This window comes from Mustela nigripes, chromosome 13 (assembly GCF_022355385.1).
Source record: "Mustela nigripes isolate SB6536 chromosome 13, MUSNIG.SB6536, whole genome shotgun sequence".
NCBI lineage: Eukaryota > Metazoa > Chordata > Mammalia > Carnivora > Mustelidae > Mustela > Mustela nigripes.
This window is the reverse complement of record NC_081569.1, coordinates 94,628,455-94,655,082: the sequence shown is the minus strand read 5'-3', so window position 1 is coordinate 94,655,082 and position 26,628 is coordinate 94,628,455. Positions and strand designations below refer to the sequence as shown.

General features: G+C 37.0%; 1 protein-coding gene and 1 pseudogene across 1 annotated transcript in view; one reads left to right on the top strand and one right to left on the bottom strand.

Moving 5' to 3' along the window:
- Window positions 1-26,628, top strand: part of MDGA2 (MAM domain containing glycosylphosphatidylinositol anchor 2) — an 844,384-nt gene that overhangs the window by 380,254 nt on the left and 437,502 nt on the right. The window lies entirely within an intron of this gene.
- The window catches only part of LOC132029186 (large ribosomal subunit protein uL24-like), a 48,752-nt pseudogene continuing 26,379 nt past the window's right edge, over window positions 4,256-26,628 (bottom strand).

The following is a 26,628-nucleotide window of genomic DNA, read 5'->3' as shown; positions in this document are numbered from 1 at the left end:
TCAAAGCTATGAGAGGAGTACAAATAAATAGTGGGTTCCAAGGAAGAACAAGTGTCTTTTCTTACCTATCATTTTTTTAATATAATGATAATATTTTTAAAAAGCTTTTAAGGTATTCTTAGCAGTCTCTCAGATACAGGTAGAATCCAGAATGAAAACTAGGATATGTAAACTGGACTTTGCCTCAGGGCCTCCAAATTAGAGGACACAAATCTTTGAATTATTTGAAGGAATAGAGATATTTTTCAAATGTTTACATTATGTGGATCTCCTTTCAGCACATGCACTCCTTTAATTGAGCTTAACCTGCAGCTAGCAATAGGGTAATGTCAGTAATACCCTTCTGGGAACTACACTGTCCATCCTAAAATTGCTAGGATTCTGTGGCCAAGTTGCTAGGTACGGTTCTGCGGGAGTCTCCCCTGCAATACACCCGTGGAAGAGGATTTCACAGTGTACCCTGCTTCCGTGCCAATGCTTGTCCTGTTACCTCCGCCTGGAATGAGCTTCTACTGTTCTTAATTTGGTTCTTTCTTACTCATCGTGCAAGGCCTAATCTCAGACGTCTTCTTAGCTATGACACCAAAAGCACAGGCAAGAACAACAACAACAACAAAACAGACAAATGGGACAACATCAAAATTAGAAACATCTGTGTTGCAAATAAGATCAAGAAAGTGAAATAATCACACACGGAGTGGGAGAAAATTTTTACAAATCGTATGCCTGATAAGGAACTTGTATACAGAGTATATACAGGTGCTAGGGGTTCCTGGGGGCTCATTCAGTTAAGCGTCTGACTCTTGGTTTTGGCTCAGGTCATGATCCCATGTGGGGCTCAATCCCAGGACCCTGAGATCAAGAGTACACCACTAAGTTGACTGTGCCACCTAGACACGCTGACACAGACGTTCTTAAAGCATTACTTATCACATCCCCGAAATGGAAACACCCCAAATTTCCTTAACAGATGAATGTTTAAAGAAAATACAGTATATCCATACAATGGAAGGTTATTCAGCAATAAAATAGGAATAAAATACTCCGTACTATAACAGGATGAACCTTAAAAACACTGTGGGAAGTAGAGAACTCAGTCACAAAAGACCACATAGTGTATACTTTCATTTACATGCAATAGCAGATCCATAGAGACTGAAGGCAGATTAGTGGGGTGCTCAGGGGTGGTGGGGTAGGAGTGGAAGGTGATGGTGCAGGGGAAGAAGACACGTGTCAGCCAATGGCTATTGGGTTTCTCTTAGAGGGACAAAAATGTTCTAAAATTTGATTTTGGTGATGACTACATAGCCTAGCGAATACATTAAACATTGAATTATAACTTTTAAATGAATGGATGGTATACTATGTGAATTATACCTCATTAACACTTAATACAGCTCTAAACAAAACAAACAAACAAACAAAAACCCCTGAATTAAAGGTATCCTCTAGAAAAAGATTTCCTCAGAGGCACCTGGCTAGCTTGGTCAGTGGAGCATGGGACTCTTGTGGGTTCAAACCCCATATTAGGCATAGAGATTACTTAAAATATAGTTATAAGATATAAATATATATTATAAATAAATATATAATAATAAAATAAATAAAATTAAATAAGTAAAATGCAAATAAAATAAATATATTATAAAAATATATACATAAATATATAATATATAATATAATTACTTGAAATCTTAAAAAAAAATGAAAAAGATTTCCCAAAACCTCAATTTGAGCTCATTACCTTTTTTGTGTTTCTGGAGCATATATTTATGTTAATAGTCATATTGCATTAAAATTCCTTGAATGGCTGGCTTTATCACTGAACTAAATTCCTTAGAAATGAATTCTCTTCTTCTTCCTCTTCATCCCCTCCTTCTCTTCCTTCTACTATTGTTATGTTGCTAGTGTCTAGCATAGTTTTTCATGTATAGGAAGCAAACAACTGAGCTTAACTGTATTATTTCTTACATTCTTTTGAGGCTATTTCATAATGTTAACACCAAATTTAAAATGCTTGTAGGCAGGAAGAATCCCTAAATGTTAGAAAATGCTATCTGCAATACTCTTTTTTTTTCTTCCTTTTTTTTTTTTTTTAAATTAATGGGTAAATGTTTTGCCTTGAAATTATGGATGATAAAGACAAATCATAAGAGCATATAATCAATATTCGCATACAAAAGCACAGCATATACTGGGCCATTAAAATGACTTTATGAAGGACAAATCAGATCAGACTCATTTTTACTTTCTTCTCATAAATTTACATAAATTTTACTTTCTTCTCATACACACTTTATAAATTTAAAAAAACCCTGTGATTATTTTATCTTTTGTTAAAGAACCATTAAGCTTTTCAAACGCTGTTAATTTGCTCTGACTTTTCCTTGTCTCATTGCACTTCAATGAAAGAAACAGGTTGAACCACTAAAACTCTTTACTCTAATATTATTATATGATTTTACTAAAGACTTCATTGTCATCCAAGTTTCATTAATAACCCCAGAATATTATTTGATGGGGTATTTGAAGACAGCTTTAAGTAACAATTATTAATTGGTTTTATATTCAAAATTCTGTTTGGAAAAAACAAAAATCCTTTACCTCAGTGATTTTCAAGATTTCTTTCTTTTTTTTTTAAGATTTTATTTATTTTTTTGACAGACAGAGATCACAAGTAGGCAGAGAGGCAGGTAGAGAGAGAGGGGGAAGCGCGTTCCCTGCTGAGCAGAGAGCCCAACGCAGGGCTTGATGCTAGGACCCTGGGATCATGACCTGAGCGGAAGGCAGAGGCTTAACCCACTGAGTCACCCAGGCACCCCTGAACTGAATTCTTAGCCAAAATCTTTTCAAAATCCAGTATATAAATCATGTAAGAATAGAGATGCTCTGCTAATTAGAAGTTGAAAAAGAGGGTCAAGAGACCCAACCTCTAGCCACAGTTGTCCCCCAGGGCACCTCCAAAGATTGCTTATGGCTCCTTAGGGTAAAAATCACTGCCTTAGTTAGCTGAAAAGTAGGTCTAGGCATCTCCCTGCACCTGGGGAATTATATTTTTTATAGTAACCAATTACCTTGAACTAAGCCAAGTTAATGGCATTTTACTAACTGATTAGCAAACACTGGAACCCACATCATATGTGTATTGTTTTATATAGACTTTTTAATAGAAATATGTTAATAGGTACCTCTATGATAACACACTCATGTGATGGAAACAGCTGTGAAATGGGTTGCATGTAATTTGTTACTAGCAATATTTAAAGTGCCAAATTTTGCAAATGGTTCACTTGAAAAAAAAAGAAAATTCAAAGTTATTTCTATTAACGTTATTTTTATTCCTTTTGCTTTCCTTCTCTGAAAGCCCTAACTGGAGGACAGAGAAAGAAGCAGAGTTAACAGCTGTCATAGGAATTGCTTATAAGTCGAATATGACTTTGGGAGTAGGGAAGGGAGCGAACAGTGTCCATCCACTTCTTCATCTCCATCCCAATATCTCTGTCTCTCTTTCTCTCTCTCTTTTCTCTTCGGGATCACATATTTGGTTATCTGTATAGGTCTGCTATTCACCCACAATGGAATCTTCAACAAGACTTTTAGTTTTCTGGTCTAAGAAATTTATAATCGTGTCACCTTCCTCCTGGGGCTGTGTGAGAGCTATGTCATACAGTCTGTGGAAAACACCTAGCACAGTACATGGCTTGTAGTTAGGGTTCTTTGACTAGTAAAGGTTCGGCTTCTACTAAACCATTTCCTTTCTTTTTTTCTTCCCTTACTTCCTTAAATTTCACTTTAACATTTCTTATATTTCTTATATACTTTATACTTACTGAAGAAAAGAATGTGAGGCATTTTCATTAGACTTTTCCATGTTTTGGTTTGGGTGGGTTTTTTATTTGTAAAGAGAATAACACACAATCGTGTGCATAATTTATAAAAGAAGAACAAAACATCGTTACTCATGAATGTCTAGATTATAAAAACTGGGAGAGCACAAAATAGCAAGATATCAACACAAATTAACCAACAGTGATTTTCAGTCTACTGTGACTCTCACTAAGTGTGAGGTCCTAGATTAAACTGTGTTTGTAAGAGTCTGTCACTCTTAATGGGGAAAGAAAATTATTTCAGAAATTCAAGGGAAAATAAGGAACAAATAGTTACTTGGGGGGAGTTATTTAAAAGTAAAATTTTACTAATAGTTATGTTATTTATAATTTCTTTTTTTTTTCATTTTAACAACTTTTATTTTACTTTATTCCTGCATCTCCTCGATTGTTTCTTCCTTATGTTTGCCCTTTCCCTTTCCTTCTTGAGGAGATTTGGGTTTTACAATTCAAGGATCTTTTTGTGGTCTTTGTCCAGTTTTAGTCTAGGGATACCCCCGCCCCCCCTTGCTAGAGTGAATGCCCACATAGTCCGTGGTGCCATCCTCCTGCTCACGCTCTCTTTGTTCCATGTAGAGGACAATTTCTTCCTATGAACCCGGATGACCTTGCCAATTTGCTGACCTTTGTAGTGTCCTCACAGAACCTGTACTTCAGCCTCCTTTGGGATGGGCATGAATCAAATGTTTCCTCTCTCTCCACTGTTTGTAAAGAGGGGAAGACATAATCTTACTGCACATGTGGGAAGATGCGTTGAAATGCCTTTTATAGTTCTTGTTTCCGTCAGAAGTCCCAAAGGGACTGAGCTTTGTTTTGGCTGCTCGCACTTTAGCGATGGTGGCAAAAGGGAAGAGTAATTTTAATAAGTTGCAAAGAATTATCTTCTAACATTAGTGGTGTTGCTCCTTCTAGAGGGGGACAGTAATGGTGTCTTCAGCCTCTGTGATTTATCCAGAATCAGGAGGTTGTAGAGCCAGTCATGGGGCTGGGGATGGGAATTCTGACTTTATCATTCCTGCTGCTACCTGGTGCCTGTTTACAGGGCGGTGCTCCCAGGGTCTTTTCAAATTGCAGGCTCTGTATTTTACCAGGTTCTCTGGGTACTCATTTCTCATCCTTTTCTTTAGAGAAACTCCTTCCCAAAATACCTAGAACCACATTTTAGACTTTCAAATTTCATCCATTATTTTCTTTTATAATGACACAAGTTTTTTGATCGTTAGCTCACAGACTTGTTCACACAATTTCCTGTGCTTTTGTAGGGATTTTCTTTTCAAAATTGGTGGTGAGGAGGCTGGGGAGGACAGAATTACATTGGTTATTTCTAAGTTCATTTAAAAGATTAAAAATAAAAGGAAGGAAGGAATTCAGAGGTGATATCTTTGCTGCTATTGGTGGAGTGAGGATTGAAGGAGGGGCAGAGCCAAACCTTTGGGGGAAGGGAGGTTAGTCCTGTCCATATTGAGATTTGGAACCATTTTAAGTTCCTCTCTCAGATAGTGAGGATATCCATACTTGGACTGGCTCCTGTCAGAGATATGCCTTCACTTCTAAAGTGAGGAATCCCACACAGGAAAGAAAATGGCCAAGAATTACAGAAGAGGAGGAATCACCTCCTCTTTATCTCAGAAAAGCTTTAATCCTCTAAGTATAGATTTTCTCCACACGGTTATGGTAGCCGAAGTTACTTGAGTAAGCAAACCTCCATGGTTTTGAAAATCTAATCAAGTAACGTATCTTCCATAGGTATCTCTTATTATTTTGAGTGTACATTCACACACACACTACTCACATACCCACATATATGCAATCTGTCCCACAGATAATTAGATACCTGCTAATTTATTAACTTGTCATTTTAAATATGCATATATTTAAAATATATACTGTATAAATAAATAAATAAATATATATATATATTTAAAATATATACTATAAAATATCTAAGTAGTTTGGTGTTTTTCCATCACTAGGTTTTGTCCTAAAAACACTGTCAAAAAACTTCGGCAGATCTCACTTCTCATCCTGGCCCATCTTGTCATTTGAGTGACACATAAAAGAAGAATAGATATAAAATTGTATTATAATTCCCTTTTCCCATTAACATTAATCTATATGCTTTGAATATATTTGACTTTTTTTTTTTTTTTTTTGGTACTTTCTGGGCTTGTTAAATTATAGCAACTAAAGCTCCTTTCCCTCTGGTTTCCTAAATGGCATATGCCCATATTACCAACATGAATATTAATGCTTCTCTGCTCAGTTATGTCTCTTTGACGTGACTGGTGTTCTCTAGTTTATGTAACCACTTAGTCTGTTCTATTAGGCAAAATCAGGATTGCATATACATGTGATAGAAAATTCTCATCCTGTGGCAAGAGAGTAGAAAAAAAATTGCACTGCCTTTTTTTAGAGCACGAATAACCTCAGAATAGTGTTTAAGTGTCTAATATTGCTTAATGGAAAAATCCATGGTACGGTTCAAACTAAATGAAATAATGATATAACTTAGGGTGCTCCTTGAAACAGCATCTTAAGTAGATACTTATGTACTTCTGAGTTCGACCCCACAGCAGACATGCAGCCTCAGAGCTTGCTAGGGAATTTCATATTCTTTTAATGGAGATGGCCCCATGCTGGGCTTTTACTTTTCCAACTGTGGCGATAATAGTTAGTAATCAAGTCGTAATGTAATAATCACAACTACAGGGAAATGCTTCCTGATGTAATAGGTTGCAAGGCGAAAAAATATTGTTGTTTTTCCAGACCTTATTCCATCTGTCTTTTTCTTGTTTTTTGAAAGAATCTAGGCTTATAGGTAAAAACAGCCCCTCAAAATGCTTACACAAATAAAGCTCTATCACTTGCATAATCCTGGTGATTTTTTTTTTTTTTCCATCTGTGGACTCATGAAAACTCACATATTTGGGAATTTTATGTTGAAATCTGAAAAGTGTCCTCTGAGCAAGAGCCAGAGCCTTCCTAATTCTCAAGTCCCTCACATATTTAACTGGTATTTTAATGAAACAGACATCAATAAAATATTTATATTCTGTATCTTGCAGTTATCTGACTTCTTCCAAAAACTGCTTCGATATTCATAAAAAAAATGCTCCTTGCTGCTTAGAGGTATTCCTAATGCTTCTTGTATTCTGGACCCCAAAATTATCTCAACGAAGGATACAAAGTCCTTTAACTTAGAAGTGTTCTTTATAAATTCATTCGTAAAAACTATGTGGTCTATTCTGTTCATTTTTTGGATAAGGAAACTGGCCCCTGGGAAGTTAACTATCTCTGTATTCTTTACTTGCAGGGTGATACTAGTGACTATGGTTAATGATGATAATGGATCATTTCAAATGGCCTATAGCTTCTCCCCCACAAGAACAAATATATGACATAGCCTAGGTGGAGAAAATGTTCCTCTAAGAGTCCATGAAATCCTACTATATGTTGTTCTAGGCACTAGAAATTTTTAAGTTGAGATTTGAATAATTAACCAGATTAGAACGGGAGTGTCAGGGAAGGGTAGGAGCAGAAGCTTAGCCCCTAAGGCAGAAGAAGGTGCCTGTTCAAAAGTCAGTGGGTAAAAGCATGGCACCTTCTGAGAAGCAGAAGTTGGTCACTATAGAAGGGGACATTGCAGTGTCAGAGCCTGAAGAGCAAATCATGAATAGCTTGGGGAAATCCTTTTTAAGGACTTTGGTCTTCATTCCAATCCTCACTGAAATATTTTAATGAAGATATTGACAGAAGCAGACTTTAATTTTTGAAAGATTATTCTAGCTTCATGGTGAAGAATGATTAAGCATGGCGATACAGGGGATTGTGGCGAGATGGAAGGAATGGAAATCAAGCAGGAGATTCTCCTAGGCCAGAGATGATGGTAACCTAGAATAGGATAGTGGCAATAGAGATGAACAAATTTGAAACCTATTTGGAAGTATAACCTAGTAGTTTTAGTGATCAAGTAAGTGTACTCCTCAACATCAAATACACTTAGGGCTTCAGGTTTAAACACTGGGTGGATAGAGTACAAGTGAGATAGAGATCCCAGGTCTAACAAACATAGTGGAATTAAGAACAGGCTTATGAGTTCGGTAGGTGTGGGTTTGGATTTCTGCTTTATCCCCAGCGTTATTTGGGCTAGTTATTTAGTCTTATGTAAACCCCACCAGTGTGCTCACCTTTAAAATGAGGATAATAGAGGGCACCTGGGTGGCTCAGTCACTTGAGCATCAGACTCGATTTTGGCTCAGATCATGACATCAGGGACGAGAGATTGGGCCCTGTGTCAGGCTCTGTGTCCGACCCACCTTGTCTCATCACTCAGTGTGGAGTCTGCTTGAGATTCTCTCTCCCCTACTTGCTCTATATCAAATAAATAAATAAAATGAGAATAACAGAAGTACTTCCCCCATGTGACTGTGAGGGTTATATGAGGTACTATATATGCCAACCAGATCAGTGCTTAGCAATAGTGGTTGATACTAATAGGGTTAGTTGCAATAATATCAGTAAAGGTTTTTAGAGGCTAAAGATTATGGTTTCTGTATACTTTATGTGGAAGGTATTAGGATTTGTGGCTTTCTCTTTAAAGGCTTGGAAACTATGCGATTAGAAGGTACTGAACTTCTGTGCTGTTAGGAACTTGGGCTCATTAGTTTTAGTCTGTATTAACATGGAAGGCCTCTGAAGTGAGAATAGATTATACTGACACCACTGATCCTCACAGTAGCATTGTGATTTTTTTTTTTTTTTAAGATTTATTTATTTATTTGACAGAGAGCTAGAGAGAGAGAGAGAGAGGTCAAGTAGGCAGATCAGTAGGCAGGGGAAAGGGGGAAGCAGGCTTTCCACTGAGCAGGGAACCTGATGGGGGACTTGATCCCAGGACCCTTGGATCACGACCTGAGCTGAAGGCAGCTGCTGCACTGAGTGAGCCCCCCAAGCGCCCCAGCACTGAAATTTTTCTAGGACTTTTCAGAGATTTGCCCAGCAATTTTTTTCTTTTTTTTTTTTGAACAACTTATCATATCATAAATCATCCAGTTTAAAGAAGATATAATTCCCCAAACAAAAGCAAACACTGGCACAGTATTATCAAGTTCATGCCCTGCATTTAGTCTTTCCATGAACTTAAAAGAAGATAGTAACATATTTCAACTACCATGAGTAGAAATATAGCAACCAATAAAAAAAAGTATATAGTGTATTTAGATGATGTTTAAAATATGGATTTTAGGGCGCCTGGGTGGCTCAGTGGGTTAAGCCGCTGCCTTCGGCTCAGGTCATGATCTCAGGGTCCTGGGATCGAGCCCCGCATCGGGCTCTCTGCTCCACAGGGAGCCTGCTTCCCTCTCTCTCATTCTCTCTCTGCCTGCCTCTCTGCCTACTTGTGATCTCTGTCTGTCAAATAAATAAATAAAATCTTTAAAATTAAAAATAAATAAATAAATAAATAAAATATGGATTTTACTATCCTGAAGATAGATATAAGCTTAAATCTTGATTAGCTGTCATAACAGAAGCTGTGGTATACTTGAGCCAGCACTTAATGGCTTGTGAAAGGTGATTGTTAAATACACATGTTATTAAACATTAAATATGATCTTATGATTAAATAAATTATATTAAAACCGAAGGTAATAAATCTTCAAAACTAATCACTTCTTAATTATTTTACTATGTCTTGTTATCAATATTCTTTTTTTTTTTTTAAAGATTTTATTTATTTATTTGACAGACAGAGATCACAAGTAGGCAGAGAGGCAGGCAGAGAGAGAGAGGAGGAAGCAGGCTCCCCGCTGAGCAGAGAGCCCGATGTGGGGCTCGATCCCAGGACCCTGGGATCATGACCTGAGCTGAAGGCAGAGGCTTTAACCCACTGAGCCACCCAGGTGCCCCTGTTATCAATATTCTTGATGTTATTTATTTCTCTTCTATCTCTATGGTAGAGATATCTCTTTCTAACTTTGCATTCAGTGTCTTTATATTGGTAATTTGATATCAGCTCTTCTGGAAGCATTTACACCACAGAAATTGGCAAATGGTAAGTGTCAAGGCTTTGTGTTTTGTTGGAGAACTGGTTGTTAAACATTTGCTAGCACACTGCTGAACAAAGATAACCACTTGAAGATATAATCTGAAAGATATTGACAAGGAGCAAAACAAGGAAAAGCACTAATCAGGAAGAAAACATTTAAAAATTCTTTGGTGCTTCCTTAGAAGGTAAACCTTGGAATGTAGAAAGCTTAGTTGTTATGAATGTAGAAAACTTAGTTGTTATGCCATTTTTTTTACCTACTTGGAAGAAAGAATTATGAATTTTAATAATAGTTGTTTATTGGTTTTTGTTTACTACCTTTTGTTTACCACCTTGATGGTGATATCTATAAAGACATGAAAATCTGCAGTGATTTGAAAGCAGAGAAGTGAAGATTTCTTCGCCAAGTAATTTTCAGCAAGACATGAGTTTTTAGTGAGCACTGTAGTACAGCGCTCAGAAGTACAAATATAGGAGAGGGGCTCAGAAATAGGACCTCTCTGCTCCTTGGAAACATTTGTGGCTATTAAATTATTCTCCAAGGACATCTTGACTTAAAGAGATTGCTTTTTAATTTTCTTCCTGGGTTCAGGGAATGGTGAAAATGGTAAATTCTGTGAAATAAATAAATAAATAAACAAATTCTGTGAAATAAATTCTGTGATACTTTGAGTATCACAGCTTTAGATAAATCTGTGACAAAATGGGACATGACTTGGAGAGCTTATGTAACACCACAGAGGCGGGCTGGCTTAGTCATAAGTTAGTGCTTATTGGGGTTTTTGAACTCAGGGTCATTTTGTTATTTTTCCTCATGAAAGAGAAAAAGAGACATCATGACCAATGACATCATAAAACTTAGGATAAGGTGAATCATTGTCAGTTGTAGTATAAGGATGGCTTACAACATAGGCTGTGAGTGGATATTCAGACAATCACAAGGCAAATGTGAATGGTTTTGCTGTGCTGTTGTGATCCCTGCAATGACATGAGGTCTGGGAGTTGGCCTATGAGGGTATGATACCATTGCAGTGAATTTGTTGTAGCTTTCTAGCTCCTTTGCCTGTGATGACAATCATGTTAGTCCTAAATATAGGACATCATCAGTCATTCTACTGTAGGAGTTTTTTAAATGAGTACCTCACTGAAACGTGAAAAACCAGTAGTAGATCAGAGATCTTTCTAATACAAAGAAAGGATGACCTCTCACAAGGAAGTATAAATCAAATATGTTTTGGGAGAGGCTTGAAAAATGCTGTTCCATACCACGATTTAACCATACCTGCCTTAGTATTTTTCTTTATTGCATACCAAAATGAGATTATAAGACTGAAGGTGGAAAATTACACTTTGTAATTTGAATCTACATAACTAAGTAAATCTCGATTCTTTAAGTTCTAAGATTTGAGGTTATGGAGAGTCAGATCTCTATGATTCTACTTACCTAGATTTAAGGCAGGGGAAGGAACTGAGTAGCTGGGATGTGACCAGGAGGATCTAGCCTGGATGGTGGGCAGGCAAGAGCTACACAGCGGGGGAATACCCTGGCGAATTTGCCTCTATCCAAGGTTACCCCACAGACTGCCTGGTAGGCTCTAGAATCAAATTTTTCAGTGAACTTGAGAGGTAGACTCATGCCAACTAAAACCACGATGATTTTAAGTTTATTGGTTTCCTTGTTTATTTATTATGAGAAATGCAATGGCTAAGGAGGCAGTTTCATTCTTTGACTGGAATATTATTTCATTGTTAGAAAGCTCTAAGGAAAGCCAAATTTTTACCAAGCCACATTTAGCGTAAATTAGGTTTCAAAAAATCTATTCTGTTCATGTGTGCGGGTAAAGTCCGAGATACCAGATACTGTCAGGACAGATGTTAGCACCTTTTTGTCCTATCTTTCCTGGTCATTGCTTGAACAGGGACGACCATCTGCATCTTTTGATGATACTTTGTTCCTCTGTTCAACTTCTGTCCCTTAGATCGTTGGTCAATGGTGAGGTTGCGCCAGCAAATGCACTGGGCAAGCAAGGAAAATATTAGAATTTCCATTTGTGCTTATCTCCATAATTTACATAATATATAATGATTATATAAATGGTATATAGTGAAAAGTATATATTGGTCACTGTTCTAAGGGCTTTAAGTTGATTAGTTCATTTGATCTTTAGAATAGCTTTGTGAGAAGACATCAGATGAAGCCCAGAGTAGTCACCTGATTTGTCCAGAATAGAGGAGCTGGGATTCAAATCCAGGTTGTCTGGCTTCATATTCTATGCTCTTAACCATGACACCACACCACTTTTCCAAAGTAATCCCTAGGTATAATTTATAGATGAATGAATCCATATATGTTAGTGAATACTATTTATTGGTGGTACCGTACAAGTGAACCATTTTATAAACCTCAGACTCTTCTTTCTGGTTTGGGAGATTTTTCTCACATCTCTATGCATCTCCCATGCCCTGATCTGCTTGTTGTATGTCGGTCTTATAAGCAAAATGCCTGTGGGTAATCACAGCTCACTGCTCACACCCATCCCCAAGGGTGTCCATGTTCTTAAAGTGGTTTTCTGGCATCACCTTTAATAATCCCAAGGTCACTCCAACAACATTTACTGTCATCAGATTTAATGAATGTTTCTTTCTTCATAACTAATTCAAAGACCAGAGAATTCTCCAGTCAGCTTGTTTAATGTGGAAAAAAAAAAAAAAATTCTCCACAAGAGTATGAAGGATAGCACTTTCCTCATAAGTTGTGTGTTTAGTTTACTCTCATTATCTCCATCACACAGGTAGGCTCATAAGACAAGGAAGCCTCATTCAAGGAGAGAGGTTAGTTTCTTTCATCTGAGCATGGCAAGTACCCAGATGCTTGAACATATGCAACAGACCAAGAGTAATTCAGAAAATAGCATCAAGTGTAAGGGGGGGAAACCTTTTTCTGAAGTGAGATTCTTTCTAAAGGTGTTTTTGCTGCTGTACTTGGCATCTTGTTAATAAAAATATTACTTGGGCTATTTTAGTTCTCTCCATACTTATGTGATATAGCACTGTGACTTAGGCCATCTGTTTTTAACATCTTATATCATTCTTTGCCGCTTTTAGCAGATGAATCTTCCAAACAACAGTTCATGAAACTTAATCCTTTCCTCCTTATTGCATCACCTTTTTCTTTGTTAAAATCCTGTGCATATCCCAGAGCTAACTCTGTATTCCACTCTTCACCACCTTGCGTTGAGATGTAAACAAGGGATATTTAGTAAGGTAGAGACCATATTGTTGTAAAATGTTTTAGCTAAGTATCATTTTGTCCATTCCAATTTGATGGTTTCACTTTGTTTTGTTTAAATCCTGAACTTAGTATTTTAATGAGCTTGAAGAATATGGTAGATAGAAGACATCAATAATGTGCTACAGGTTTCAAGAGCCGATGATTGATTGGTCCTTTTAACTATATTTCTCCAAACCCTCTTTATGCCTCCATGGCTTTCGCTGTCATTGCTATGTGATATGACATCGAAGTGATTTGCTTTTGCTTAACTTTTATGCCATTCTTGTCCGTATTATTAACTCAGTGGGCTAGAATGCTAATAACTTTAAATAGCCCATTGGTTGTCATAGTAACTGGTATTAAAGCTAAATATAAGTCTGTCTCTTGGATTTCACATTTAAACCGTTGCTGGAATTTGCATACTTTAGGAACTTGATGGACTGATGATAGGACTTTGTACAGAGGGGGGCCTTGAACATTTAGGTTTGAAGTAGGAGTTGATTTAGTCACATCTGGTTTTCAGCCCTTAGTTTATGATTTGTTCAAATCAGTCCAGTTCCATCAGATATATGTTCAGAGACCCCTAAAAAAGATGCTCATCTAAACATTACAAGGGTTATATAGACAAAAGTTTTACTTTTCTAAATTGTTGCTATTCACTGTGGATATTTTCCGTGCTGGTTTACTCTTTTACTTACCGGTGTGATGATTTCTATAATGTTCCTAAATTGCTTTTAAAATCACACTCTGAGAAGGGGTGCCTGGGTGGTACAGCCAGTTTTAGCTCAGGTCATGATCTCAGGGTCCTGAAATCAAGCCCTACAAAAGGGTCGGCGCTCAGCGTGAATCTGCTTAAGACTCTCTCTCCCTCTGTTCACCCCCACCCCTGCCGCCCTGCTCACATTCTCTCTCTCTCTCTAAATAAAAATACATCTTTAAAGTAATAAAATAATAAAGGTTAATTACAGCCTGAATGCTGAGAAGAGAGAGGCACGTTCAAGGAAGCCTTTTAGAGATGACTGCTGGATACCACCTATGCTCGTTTTAGGGGCCTTCTTCCTCCTATCTAGGGGCTTCATACAGACTTCACCTCTGTCTTCAAGCCTGACTGTCCTCTTTCACTTCTCTTGTGTCACTCTTTTCCCAAAAATATGTGCACTTCATTGAGCACACGAAATTTTATTATAGTTCTAGGCAATCTCTGAGAGCAAGCTGACTAGGTATTAATTTATGTTGTGTTAATTTAAATAACTCATTACTCTCATCCTAACTGTGTAATCTTTCCAGGTAGTTCACACATAGCATTATATTTTGGGCTCTGCTATCCTTTTTTTACCCCTGAAATTAGCATTTCTTTTTTCCACCTAGCACCAGTTTGAGGCTGAATGAATTTTCTCCCTCGATCTCTGGAGATGCAGAGTTATTTTCTGTCTAGGCTCCCACCCCCAGCTTCCAGAAGAAAGAACACTCTGTTATCAGCCGCAGCTTATCTGTTGAATATGTATGAAGCATCCTAGATGTTGGACAGTCTTGTCAGTCTCTTATATAATAATTTGGTGGTGACATTGAGTCTTCTCCCTTCCCCCATATTTCTTGAACTAGCCCCTTTTCTGTTCTGAATATGCAATATCCTGTTCTGCTCCTGGGTCCCCATCTACTCTCTCAGATTCCTTTTCACCAGAATTCACTTTCCAATGACAGCAAGCCCTTATTTTCTAAAACTCTATTTTTTTTCTAAGTTCCTACTTTACCACACACACACACACATATGCGCCCAAGTCTTTCAGTAGCGACATCTAGAATAGTGTTAAACATGTACCAATGGACTATTAATTCTCTGGGTTGTCAAATAATCTTACAAGGGAAAAGGGTTCTGTGTTCAAAAATTATTTAGAAGGGCTGAATTAAACAAGGCAAACAGAGAACCGTGAACAGTGACTATTCACCAGAGAACAGTGAATATTATGAATCTCTTAAGAAGGAAAGAACAAAAGCATTCCTGAAACATGTCTACCTCATGAAAGTTTTAGAACGCTTATTTGTGAGATTTTGTTACCTTTCTTTTCCTTCCTTCCTCCCTTCCTTTCTTTCCTCTCTCTCTCTCTCTTTTTTTTCTTTATGCCTTAGCAGCAATCTTCAAACAAGTGTCTGTGAGTAGAGGAATAGTTTTAAGGGAATTAACGAGAGTATTTTCAATTTCTTTAAAATTGATATGCTTTAGAGAGGATTGGGGGGTTTTAAGTTGTCACCCCACCATCCATGATAATCACTGTTAGACTTTTATACAAAAAAATACAACAACAATACAACACCAACACTTAGAGTTAACAGCCTTAATCTTATTTTTGGTGTATTACCTCAGGGTGAGGAAAACAAAAACAAAAACAAAAACCTTCAAGAAACCAAACAAATGGAAACTAGTTTTGGAGTTGAAAAGGTAAGTGACTTCTGTTTGGGTAACAGATTTTTCCCACAGCTAAGATAGTTTCCAATTCTTTTTGCTTTCAACAGAATTGAAGATGAAGTTCTTAATGAAGACAACTTCTTAATGAAGTTATTACTAAATAGGTTACTGGAAATAATGTTCGATGATGTGGGATGGCACTGTATGTTATTTTTCCCAAAGCTGGAATTTCAAAGAAGTAAAATTCCTCTATTCTTATTTATATGAGCACTTCTCTCAGATTTTCATTAGGAGAATGAAAAATAGAAAAAGAGGGATGTTGAACCCTTAGTTTCATTCTAGCCATAATGATTGTTTAGTATACATGAATTAATTTGAAAAAAAGTAGCTTTATTCATTGGATTAAGAGATACATTTTCAATAAATACTTTTCAAAAAATATAATGTATTTATATTTTTAGATCAATTACGTACTAATATGATTTTAGTGATGACTCAAAGTACTTTAATCTCAACCTCAAAAATACACTCCATTTCTCCCACAGGTAATATGAAACATTAATCAGTAAATGACTTTCAAGCATATAAACATATTACCTCAAGATAAAATACTCTGGGGAAAAGTGAAATGAAACATGATTCCATGAGGAAAAAAATGATGTAAAATGTCTATTACCAAGACCATGTTTTCATATTTTAACAGATGATATTGAGCATACCCCCCTTTTATTTTCCATAAGTTATGGCTGTTTATTGAGCAAAAAGTGACAAAACTTTTTTCATCCCATCTTTGAAAGGATAGGTTTTGCTAAATGTACAACATCAAAGATGTTATTATAAGTGGTTGCTAAAAAGGAAAATAAGGAAAACATAAATGTTCTCTTTTAGTTATAGGTGAATTTAGTTAATCTCAAAGTCAGAACTTTGGCAGATTTTAACTTTGGAGGCAAGCCAAAGTTCTTTTTTTATTGTTAAACAATTTGAAATTAATATATAATCCATATACCATAAAATTCACCCTTTTAACGTGTAACAATTCAGGGGTTTTAATATCTTCACAATCCATGGATCCTGTTAAGTGAATGATATAATCATATTATTTTCAAATCTCAATAGTTACCTTACATCTTTGCAACTAAAGTTAAGAGAATAATGTTAGAGGCTAACCTGAAAATATGTGAGGTATACTTGGATTTTAGCAGTTAGTCTTTTAGGAGATATGTGGGCAAAAATGTTTGAAGAACACAACTCTACATAAGATTCTTTGGGAAACATTGATCTCGGACTCCACATTCTTGTTCTGGTTCTTATTTTCCCATGTCCTTCCCATTTTTTCAGGCTAAGTGTCTGTTTCTGGATAGAGCTCCTGAAAAACTATGAAATGGATTGATTAAGCAGTTTAGATAATAGGTAATAGATTTAGGGTTCAACCATTACAAAAATCTTACCGAGCAACACTATGTATCAGGCACAATTCTAGGTGCTGGACAAACTATCAGTGAAAGAAATGACACGAGTCCCTGTTCTTGGAGTGCCTGGGTGTCTCAGTTGTTAAGCGTCTGCCTTCAGCTCAGGTCATGATCCCAGGGTACTCAGATCAAGTCCCACATGGGGCTCTCTGCTCCACTGAAAGCCTCCTTCTCCCTCTCCCACTCCCCCTGCTGGTGTTCCCTTCCTCACTGTGTCTCTCTCTGTCAAATAACAAATAAAATCTTAAAAAAAAAAAAAAAAAGAATATACTGATAAGGGGACAAAGACAAAGCACAACTATATAAGTAAAATATAAGAGTAGGAGCACTGTGAATTGTGTAAGACTGATGAATCACAGACCTGAACCCCCTTAACAAATAATGCGTTATATGTTAATAAAAAAATTTAAAAAATGTGTTTGAAAAAAAAGAGTAGGAGTTGTGGAGAGCTGAAAGTGGTTTATTTCAAGTTTCAATAAAATGTTCAGGGAAAGCTTCAGTGAAAAGCTGATATTTGAGCAAGTACTTGAAGGAGGTATCGGGGTATGGCAAAACATTTTCGGAAGAGGACATAACAAGGACAATATCCCTGAGATGAGATCATACCAATTGTTAATGAGGAAAAGGTCAGAGTGCCTGGACTAGTGTGAGCTATAAGAGCATAAGAGATGAGATCTGAGAGACAAGGAGGGCAGAAGCACAGGGTCGTGTTGACTGTTGAAAGAATGCTGCTTTTTATTCTCAGCTGAAGTTGTTTGGAGTGTTTTGAGCAGAGGAGTATACATGCTGCCAGCCACAGTGTAAATGATAACTAAATTTATTTTAAACCTGGACTTTCTTAACCTGACACTATCTCTACATATATCCATTTCTCTCCCTGTCTATACCTTTCTAGCCTACTCTTGTCTCCTTTATTTTTCTATTTGTTCCCCTGCCCTTTTTTTTCTCTTTCCCTTTTTCACACCTCTGTCCATATATAACTAAATATTTTTTAAATTTATTACATTTAATAAAAATTTTGTGTCATTTTTCTCCCAAATTAAACAGCCAATGACCTTGAACCTAATCAAATATAATAGAGAAAAAAATATATATGCTATTTAACATCATGATTAAGTAGAATCACTTCTTCCCTTAATGGAGTGTCAGAATTTCCTTCTAGAGAAATGATCTTTGGGTAGCATATTATCTTCTTTAAGTGTATAAGATGAGCACTTGAATGCCTGATTTGGTCGGAAAGGAAGAAGCAAATAGATATAAATTGTTTTACTAGAGAAATGCTCCGAGATTTGCTAGTAAGGGAAACCAGAGAAGGGGAGGAGGGGAGTCAGAGGGTGAGGCAGAAGGAGAAAGCAGTTAGAGAGAGAGAAGGGTCACTGAGCAACATGGGAGGGGAGGGCACTGTTTGTTAAAGTGTCAGCTACTGATAAACTCCTGATTGGAATGGAGGGAAAGTAGATGAAAGATTTTTGGAGGTGCAAGTATTTAATATTGTATTGTCAGCAGTTTTCCTGGTAATCCTACAATGTAACCCCCACCTCTCCTCCCAGTTATTCCAAAATTCAGGAGTCTCCTACACATGCTCTAGATGAATCATCTTAACACCAAGTGAAAGGGAATGTATTATAGGTTGATGTGGAGCATGGAGAAGAAAAATTTGACTTTTTCATGGGAATGTGATATAAGTGAGATCAGAGGTTCAGAAAAACCTAGAAATTTGAATTTACAAAAACAGAAAGCTAAAATAACCCAAGCCTTGAATTTGTGGAAATCTGGAAGTGCGATTCAAATGTCCCATTAAACGTAGATGGGGGAGGGTCAATTTAATTTTATGTAAAACTCTCAGTGGTCAGAATGACCTCAGCTAGCATCTAGGCTACATGTACAAATAGCGCTTGCTTCCAGTAACACCTACTCTCCAGTTTCGTTTACCGGACAAGCAGGATTAACATGAGGGTAATGCTCAGACAGAAGAATAGTGTACTGGGAAATTGACTGTTGTTAAAAACACATTGAATGAGACCAAGAAATGTGGTACGAGAAGCTATAACTAGCAGACGCCAAAATGAAAGCCGTGCAACTATGAAACCAAATTGCCATTTTTAAGTAACAAGGGAAAGAAAAGTCCAGTTTCAGTGACATCTCTTCTTGTGAAAATTGAGTAAGTCAACCAAAAGTGAACATTGAAAAGAGGAGAAAGGGGGTAGAGTCTGGAAAAATTCCTCGAGGAGAAGATACTGCAAATACATTTTTGAAAAGTTCCTGTAGCTGATGCAGATATAGGCCAGATGGACAAAGCTAAGCACTAACAACCTGGACGTAGACACCTATCCACACTCAAAAAATACAAATCTGCTCATGTTATCCCCTTGCATAACAGCACCTGTGGAAACGTGTTCTGGCTTTTGTTGACAACACTTCCTCCATCCCTCACGATTCTGTGGTATGCCATGTTCCAATCAACCCATTGCCAGGCTCTTCTCTGACATACAGTTTTCCTTCGCACTGCTATATTTTGGCTAAGATTTGGAACATGTTCTTTGTTAATCTATAGTATCTTTAATACTTTAGGTATTTCAATATTTTGAAATCTTTGGATGTTTCATAATTTGGAAACCAATAATTTAATAATTTGGAAGGGTCACAATATTTGTGTTAAACTTTTCCTCTACCACTTCCTAGCTGAAGACCTACATCAAGTTATTCAACCCTATGAACCCTATGAATCCCTCAGTTTACCTAATCACACCCCATCCATCTCACAGTAGCTAATTTAGTTTTATATAATGTTGAGATAATTAAATGAGATAATACATTTGAGGATCAGCTACAACAGTGCTGAGAAAATAGTGCCTACTAAATAAATGTTTGTTTTCTTAAACTTACCGAATCACCATTTTTCAAAGATGACATATGAATGACCAACAAATAAATGAAAAATGCCTTATACCTTCAATGATTAGAGAAAGTCAAATCAAACCACAATGAAATATTATCTCACACCTGTCAGAATGACTAAAATTAACAACTCAGGAAACAACAGATGTTGGCAAGGGTATGGAGAAAGGGGACCCCTCCTACACTGTTGGTGGGAATGCAAGCTGGTGCAACCACTCTGGAAAATAGTATGGAGCTTCCTCAAAATGTTAAAAGTAGAACTAGCCTTTTACCCCAGCAATTGCACTACTAGGTATTTACCCAAAGGATACAAAAATACTTATTGGAAGGAACACATGCACCCTGAAGTTTATAGCAGCATTATCAACAATAGTCAAATTATGGAAAGAATGCAAATGTTCATTGACTGATGAGTAGATAAAGAGGAAGTGGTACACACACACACATACACATTCACATGCACAGGTATATTACTTAGCTACTAAAAAAGAATGAAACCTTACCACTTGCAATGATATGGGTGGGGCTAGAATATAATGCTAGGCAAAATAAATCAGAGAAACAAATGCCATATGGTTTCACTTATATGTGGAATTTAAGAAATGAGAAAGGGGAAGGAAAAAAGAGAGATGCAAACCATAAAACAGACTCTTAACTATAGAGAACAAACTGAAGGCTGATGGAGGGAAGTGGGTGAGGGGATGGGTTAAATGGGTGTTGGGTATTAAGGAGGGCACCTGTTGGGATGAGCACTGGGTTTCACATACAAGTAATGAATGACTAAATTCTATACCTGGCTAATATTACACTCTATTTTACTAAATTTAACTAAATTTAACTTAGTTAACTGAATTTAACTAAAAACTTGAAACTAAGAAAACAAATAAAAACAATTAAAACTCACAATCTTTTGAATGACTACTATCTAAAAAGCAGAAAATAATAGTCATTAATGTGGTTGTAGGGAAATTGGAACCCTTGTGCCTTGTTGATAGGAATATAAAATGATGTAGCCTCTATGGAAAACAGTGTGGAAATTACTCAAAAAATGAAATTCTGTCTGATCCAACAATCCCACTTCTGAATATATGTCCATAATGGCGAAGGCAGGATCTCAAATATGTATTTGTACACCCATATTCATAGCAGCATTATTCACAATGGCCAAGAAATGGAAGAATCCAAGTGTCCAGCATCAGATGAATAGATAAAATGTGGTATATACAGCGGAATATTATTCAGTCCTATAGAAGGAAGGAAAACTTGCCACATGCTACAATATGAATGAAGCTTCAAGACATTTTATTAAATTAAATAAGCCAGTCACAAAAAGATGAATATTGTATGATTCCACTTCTCTGTGTAATCAGAATCCCAGAAACATAAAATAGAATGGTGGTTGCCAGGGGCTAAGAGCAGGGAGGAACCAGGAGTTGTTTAATGGGTATGCAACTTTAGTTTTGCCACATGAGAAGATTCTAGAGATCTGTTGCACAACAATGTGATTATATTTAACAGCATTGAACTGTATAATTAAAAATGGTTTAAAAAGTCTTAAAAAAATAAGTCACCGAAAAAAAAATGTTTTTTTTTTCTTTTATCGAGACTTCACTCTTACCCTTTTTCCTAATGCCTTTGAGAATTCCTTCCAATCTTTATTAGCAACTGTCCCAATGTCTAATAATAATAATAATTACCTCTTCACCTGTTGTATTTCTCCCAAGAAGGAATACTCCTTGAAGACAGAATCCAAGTCGTATTTCCCCTTGCATCTCCACCCATAACCCATGCCTGACATATCTTGATGATTCAGTGAACGAGTAAAGAATAGAATCATCAACCATTTGCCATCAATTTCAACCCAGATTTTCTTTTTAAAGATTTATTTATTTATTTATTTATTGGAGAAAGAGGGCACGCACTGGAGCAGAGAGAAGGGCAAAGGGGGAGGGAGAGAGAGAGTCTCATGCAGCCTGCCTACAGAGCGCAGAGCCCAGGACCCTGAGATCATGACCTGAGTCAAAACCAAGAGTCAGATGGTTAACTGACTGAGCCACCCAGGTGCCCCTCAACCCAGCTTTAAAAAAGGCAGGGGGGATGGGGAACCAGACACAACACAATGAAACCACTTTACAGTACTCAGACATCACGTTCCTTGGACAGCAGACCCTGAAGTGCCAGTATGGGTTTGCTTTCCATTAATTGGTTTGTAAGTAGGAAAGACTCTAATGTTGATTTTCATGGGCTGAGCTTCCCTAGCAAGTTATTTTCTCAATTTCATAAAGAAAAGCTGCCAAAGAAGTATTAACTGGCATATTGTCCTTATGTCTGATATTTCCTGTTTCAGTCATTTCTATTTTTCATAAGATATTCCTGTTAGAAAGTGGCTTTTTGTTTTCTTGCAAAATTATTGTATGCAGCATGTCACACATAAATATTGTTTTCTTTTTTTACTGAGACATCACTCTCACCTTGTCCTTCTCACCACCCTTTTGGTAATTTTTGATATTTTCTAACAAACAGATGTATTTAGTGTGTTGGTAGGCATCAAGCTTTTGTTTGAAGTTGTCACTCCCAAACTGTGCTCCTGTTAACACTCTCATTTTATCACCAAAATGGAATAATGCTGTTGTGTCTCAATATGCAGCAAAAACACAGAATTTTAACAGATTAAATTTTCTTAATTCTATGTGTTTTTTCCATAAATAATTTTAAACCTTTAGAGCTATTACTAGCTTACTAGATTATGAAAACATAACTATCTATCCCATAATAATAGAAATGTGCAAAACTAGGACTAAATATTTTTGTCCCTTTTTGAGACAGGACCTGGGTATGCATGCCATCATTGTATTTTATGTGAAAATATGGATGCCTTCCACATTTAAATATATCCCAACCTTTTCTGTTCTGAAAGTGGTCTGCCTGAATAAGTTTGAAATTTTATTTGTTATTTTTTATGAGAGTATCTCGTTTTTTTTTTTTTTTTAAGATTCTATTTTTTTGACAGAGAGAGAGAGACGGCAAGAGAGGGAACACAGGCAGGGGGAGTGGGAGAGGGAGAAGCAGGCTTCCTGCTGAGCAGGGAGCCCTATGTGGGGCTTGATCTCAGGACTCTGGGATCAGGATCCGAGCCGAAGGCAGGCACTGTTTTAACAGACTGAGCCACTCAGGCACCCCATAGACTATTTTATTTTTAACAGTGTTTCTGTACTACATGAGATTCTTATATTTAGGATTCTAGATTTTTCTAATCTTTATCTTTACTTTTCATCAACACGTGCACCCCTCCCCTCTTCCTCTCTGTGTGTGAAAGGGCCTGATTCAGTAAAAACTGATATCTTTTTTACCATTTTACAAATCTAGATTGGGACTGAAGTCATGTGGTCATGGCAATGGAGGAAGTAGATAGAATAGATGAGGTGTGGGGGAAAGGCCATAATGGTGATATAGTGTGGCTCTGGGGGACTGTTGTCATTTCCCTTATTTCCACTAGCCCCTTCCCTCCCAACCACGACAAACTAAAATAATTATCATCATCATCAATGACAACAACAGCAACAAGAGAGACCACCCTGTTCTATGAGTCAAGTATTGTTATTTTTCCTGGTTTTTTTTTAGATAGAACTAACTCAAAAAGAGGTTAAAGTTCTCGTTTGGGACCTTGTACTAACAAATGGAGATGACCCAGGTAGCCTTTTTTGTGTGTTCATTGTGTTTGTCAGCCTGAAGTTGTGTTTTGTTTTGCTTTATAAGTAAATGTTTCTTTGTCTTGAGTGATATCCTTTATTTCCAAACGTCGTCAAACTGGTTTCTGTGCAAATGTGAAAGTCTTAATGATTCATTTGGTAACCTAAACATCTTGGGGTGCTTTGTGTGAAAACAATGAACAGGTGATGTTTACTTATAGTCACCATGTTTTTACAGACAGAGATTTACATGATAGTTTATTCATCTTCAGAATAACAGTGCCCAAGGTATGGCATGTATGTTTCAGGGCTAGTGAGTCATAGTAGACACAACCCTATATCCTTTCATTCACGTAATCAATATTATTGACTTGCCTATAATGTAAGGGGCTGTTCTAACCTTTGGAAATATAATAGTGCACAAAAGCTCACATTTTAGTGGAGGAGACCATGGATAGTTGAACAAATACAGTAAATGATAACTTGTAATGGTGTTAAGTGGGATAGAGTGAAAAAGCAGGAAAATGAGGTAGAGACAGATTGGGTACTGGACTGCGATACTACTCCGGATGGAATGGCCAGAGAAGGCTTTCAGAGATAGTGATACCTTGCTGAGATCTAAATGAAGAGAAATTGCTGATTCATGTGAAGATCTTGGTGGAGTATGTGAGACAAGAGGCTGAAGGGAGACTTTCTAGGTAGATGAACTAGTAGACAGAAAGGCCGTGAGGCAGGGAACAGCATGAAGAATTCTAGGAACAGAAAAGCAAATATGTATGAAAACAAAGGGTGCTATAAGCACTTGACGTCTCCGTAACAGGTGGGAGTAAGGAGGATTATAATCAATACATCTCAATATGTGTGTTTAAATGTTATTTTTCTTTCTTGTGTGAAGAATGGGACATAGGGTCAAAGAATTAAAGCAGTGCAACCTGCTGACAGGCAATTAATCCATTTCAGATAAGATCGTAATAATGGCTTAGATATCAACTGAGACGTTGCAAAATGGTGAGACTGGGATATGTTTTGGAAGCCAAATGAACAAAGATTTCTGAGAGATTCAAGAAAAGCATCAACAATGACTCCTATGATTTTGTACTTAAGTGGGGTTTGGCCCATTAAATAAAATTGCCAGCAAGGCTGGGCATTTTAGAAGATCTCAGTTTTCAACCTAGCCATTACAACTTTGTTTATTGTGACCTTGAAAAAGTCATTTAACCCCGTTCCCTCCTCCACTCCCCTGCTCCCCCCCCCACCACATGTGGGGCTTGAACTCAAGAGTCGCCTGCTCTACCTACTGAGCCAGCCATATGCCCCTCATTTAACTTTTTTTAAATATTAGTTTTAAATATTAGTACAAAGTGAGGGAACTGATAGTACACAGAATTGTAATAATGATGAAATGAACTAATATATGTGAAAATACATACAGTTGACAGTATATATTTGGTGCTCAATAAATTTTTCATGTACATTCAGCCCTCTCCATATGCCAGACGTTAAGTGTTAAGAATTTTATTGTAATTAATAATATCATTATTGTTACGGCTATTACCTTGTATTGCAGAGCAATGCAGTGATAAACTGCACAGTGGGCAGTCAAACATTTTAATCAAAATTCATTATCATTTTTAATCCACAGAGAAATTGAAGGAAAATAGTAAAAATGGCCAAAACATTTGAGAATTATAACCTGAAGGAAGCAATTTACTTTCTGTGCATTCTTTTGGATCCAGAGCCCAATTGGAAAACAGACACATCCAACTAAGGCCAATCAGAGAACTCTGTTGAAAATGTAAATACTTTTTGATCCTGGTGGTTTATGAATATCTTACCAGTGATGCTCAAAATAATTTATAATCTTTTCAGTGAAGTAGAACTTTGGGGTTTTAATCACTTATTCATTTGGGCATTAAAGCAAATTCAGAAGGTGAATCTTGGCCCTGTCCATAGAGTTCTCTGTTCACTTTCTGGTAGAGGTGGTTTGCTTTTTTTGAGACATAAACATGGCTATACTCGATAGTTTTCCTTAGAGAATGTCAAATAATCTGTTGGCTTCTCGTAGATGTTGAAGGATATACATTAAACCATATAGGATCATACTAAATTTGCACCATTAAATAGATGTATACTTGGACCTTTGACAGGGAATAAAATTGAATTCACTGCTCCTTGTCACCATCCAATATATTTATCAAAAGCTGCACGAGAAAACTTTTTTTTTTTTCCCTAAGATTTTATTTATTTATGGGCACTTGGGTGGCTCAGTTGGTTGAGCATCTGCCTTTGGCTCAGGTCATGATCTGAGGATCCTGGAATAAAGTCCCACATCAGGCTCCCTGCTCAATGGGAAACCTGCTTCTCCATCTCCTACTCCCCTAACCCATTTGTGTGTACCCTCTGCCTCTCAAAAACAATTTGAAGAATTTATTTATTTATTTTTAATTTAGTATTTTCAGTGTTCCAAGATTCATTTTTATGTACCACACCCAGTGCTCCATACAATATGTGCCCTCCATAATACCTACCACCAGGCTCACCTTACCCCCCACCCCCACCCCCTCCAAAACCTTCAGATTCTTTCTCAGAGTCCACAGTGTCTCATGGTTTGTCTCCCTCTCTGATTTCCCCCAACTCAATTATCTTCTCCATTTCCCAGTGTCTTCCATGTTATTCCTTATGTTCCACAAGTAAGTGAAACCGTATAATAATTGACTCTCTCTGCTTGACTTATTTCACTCAGCATAATCTCCTCCAGTCCCGTCCATATTGATACAAAAGCTGGATATTCATCCTTTCTGATGGAGGCATAATATTCCGTTGTATATATGGACCATATCTTTATCCATTCATTCGTTGAAGGGCATCTCGGCTCTTTCCACAGTTTGGCGACTGTGGCCATTGCTGCTATGAACATTGGGGTACAGATGTAGTGAAAAGAAGGGCCATCTGTACCCCAATGTT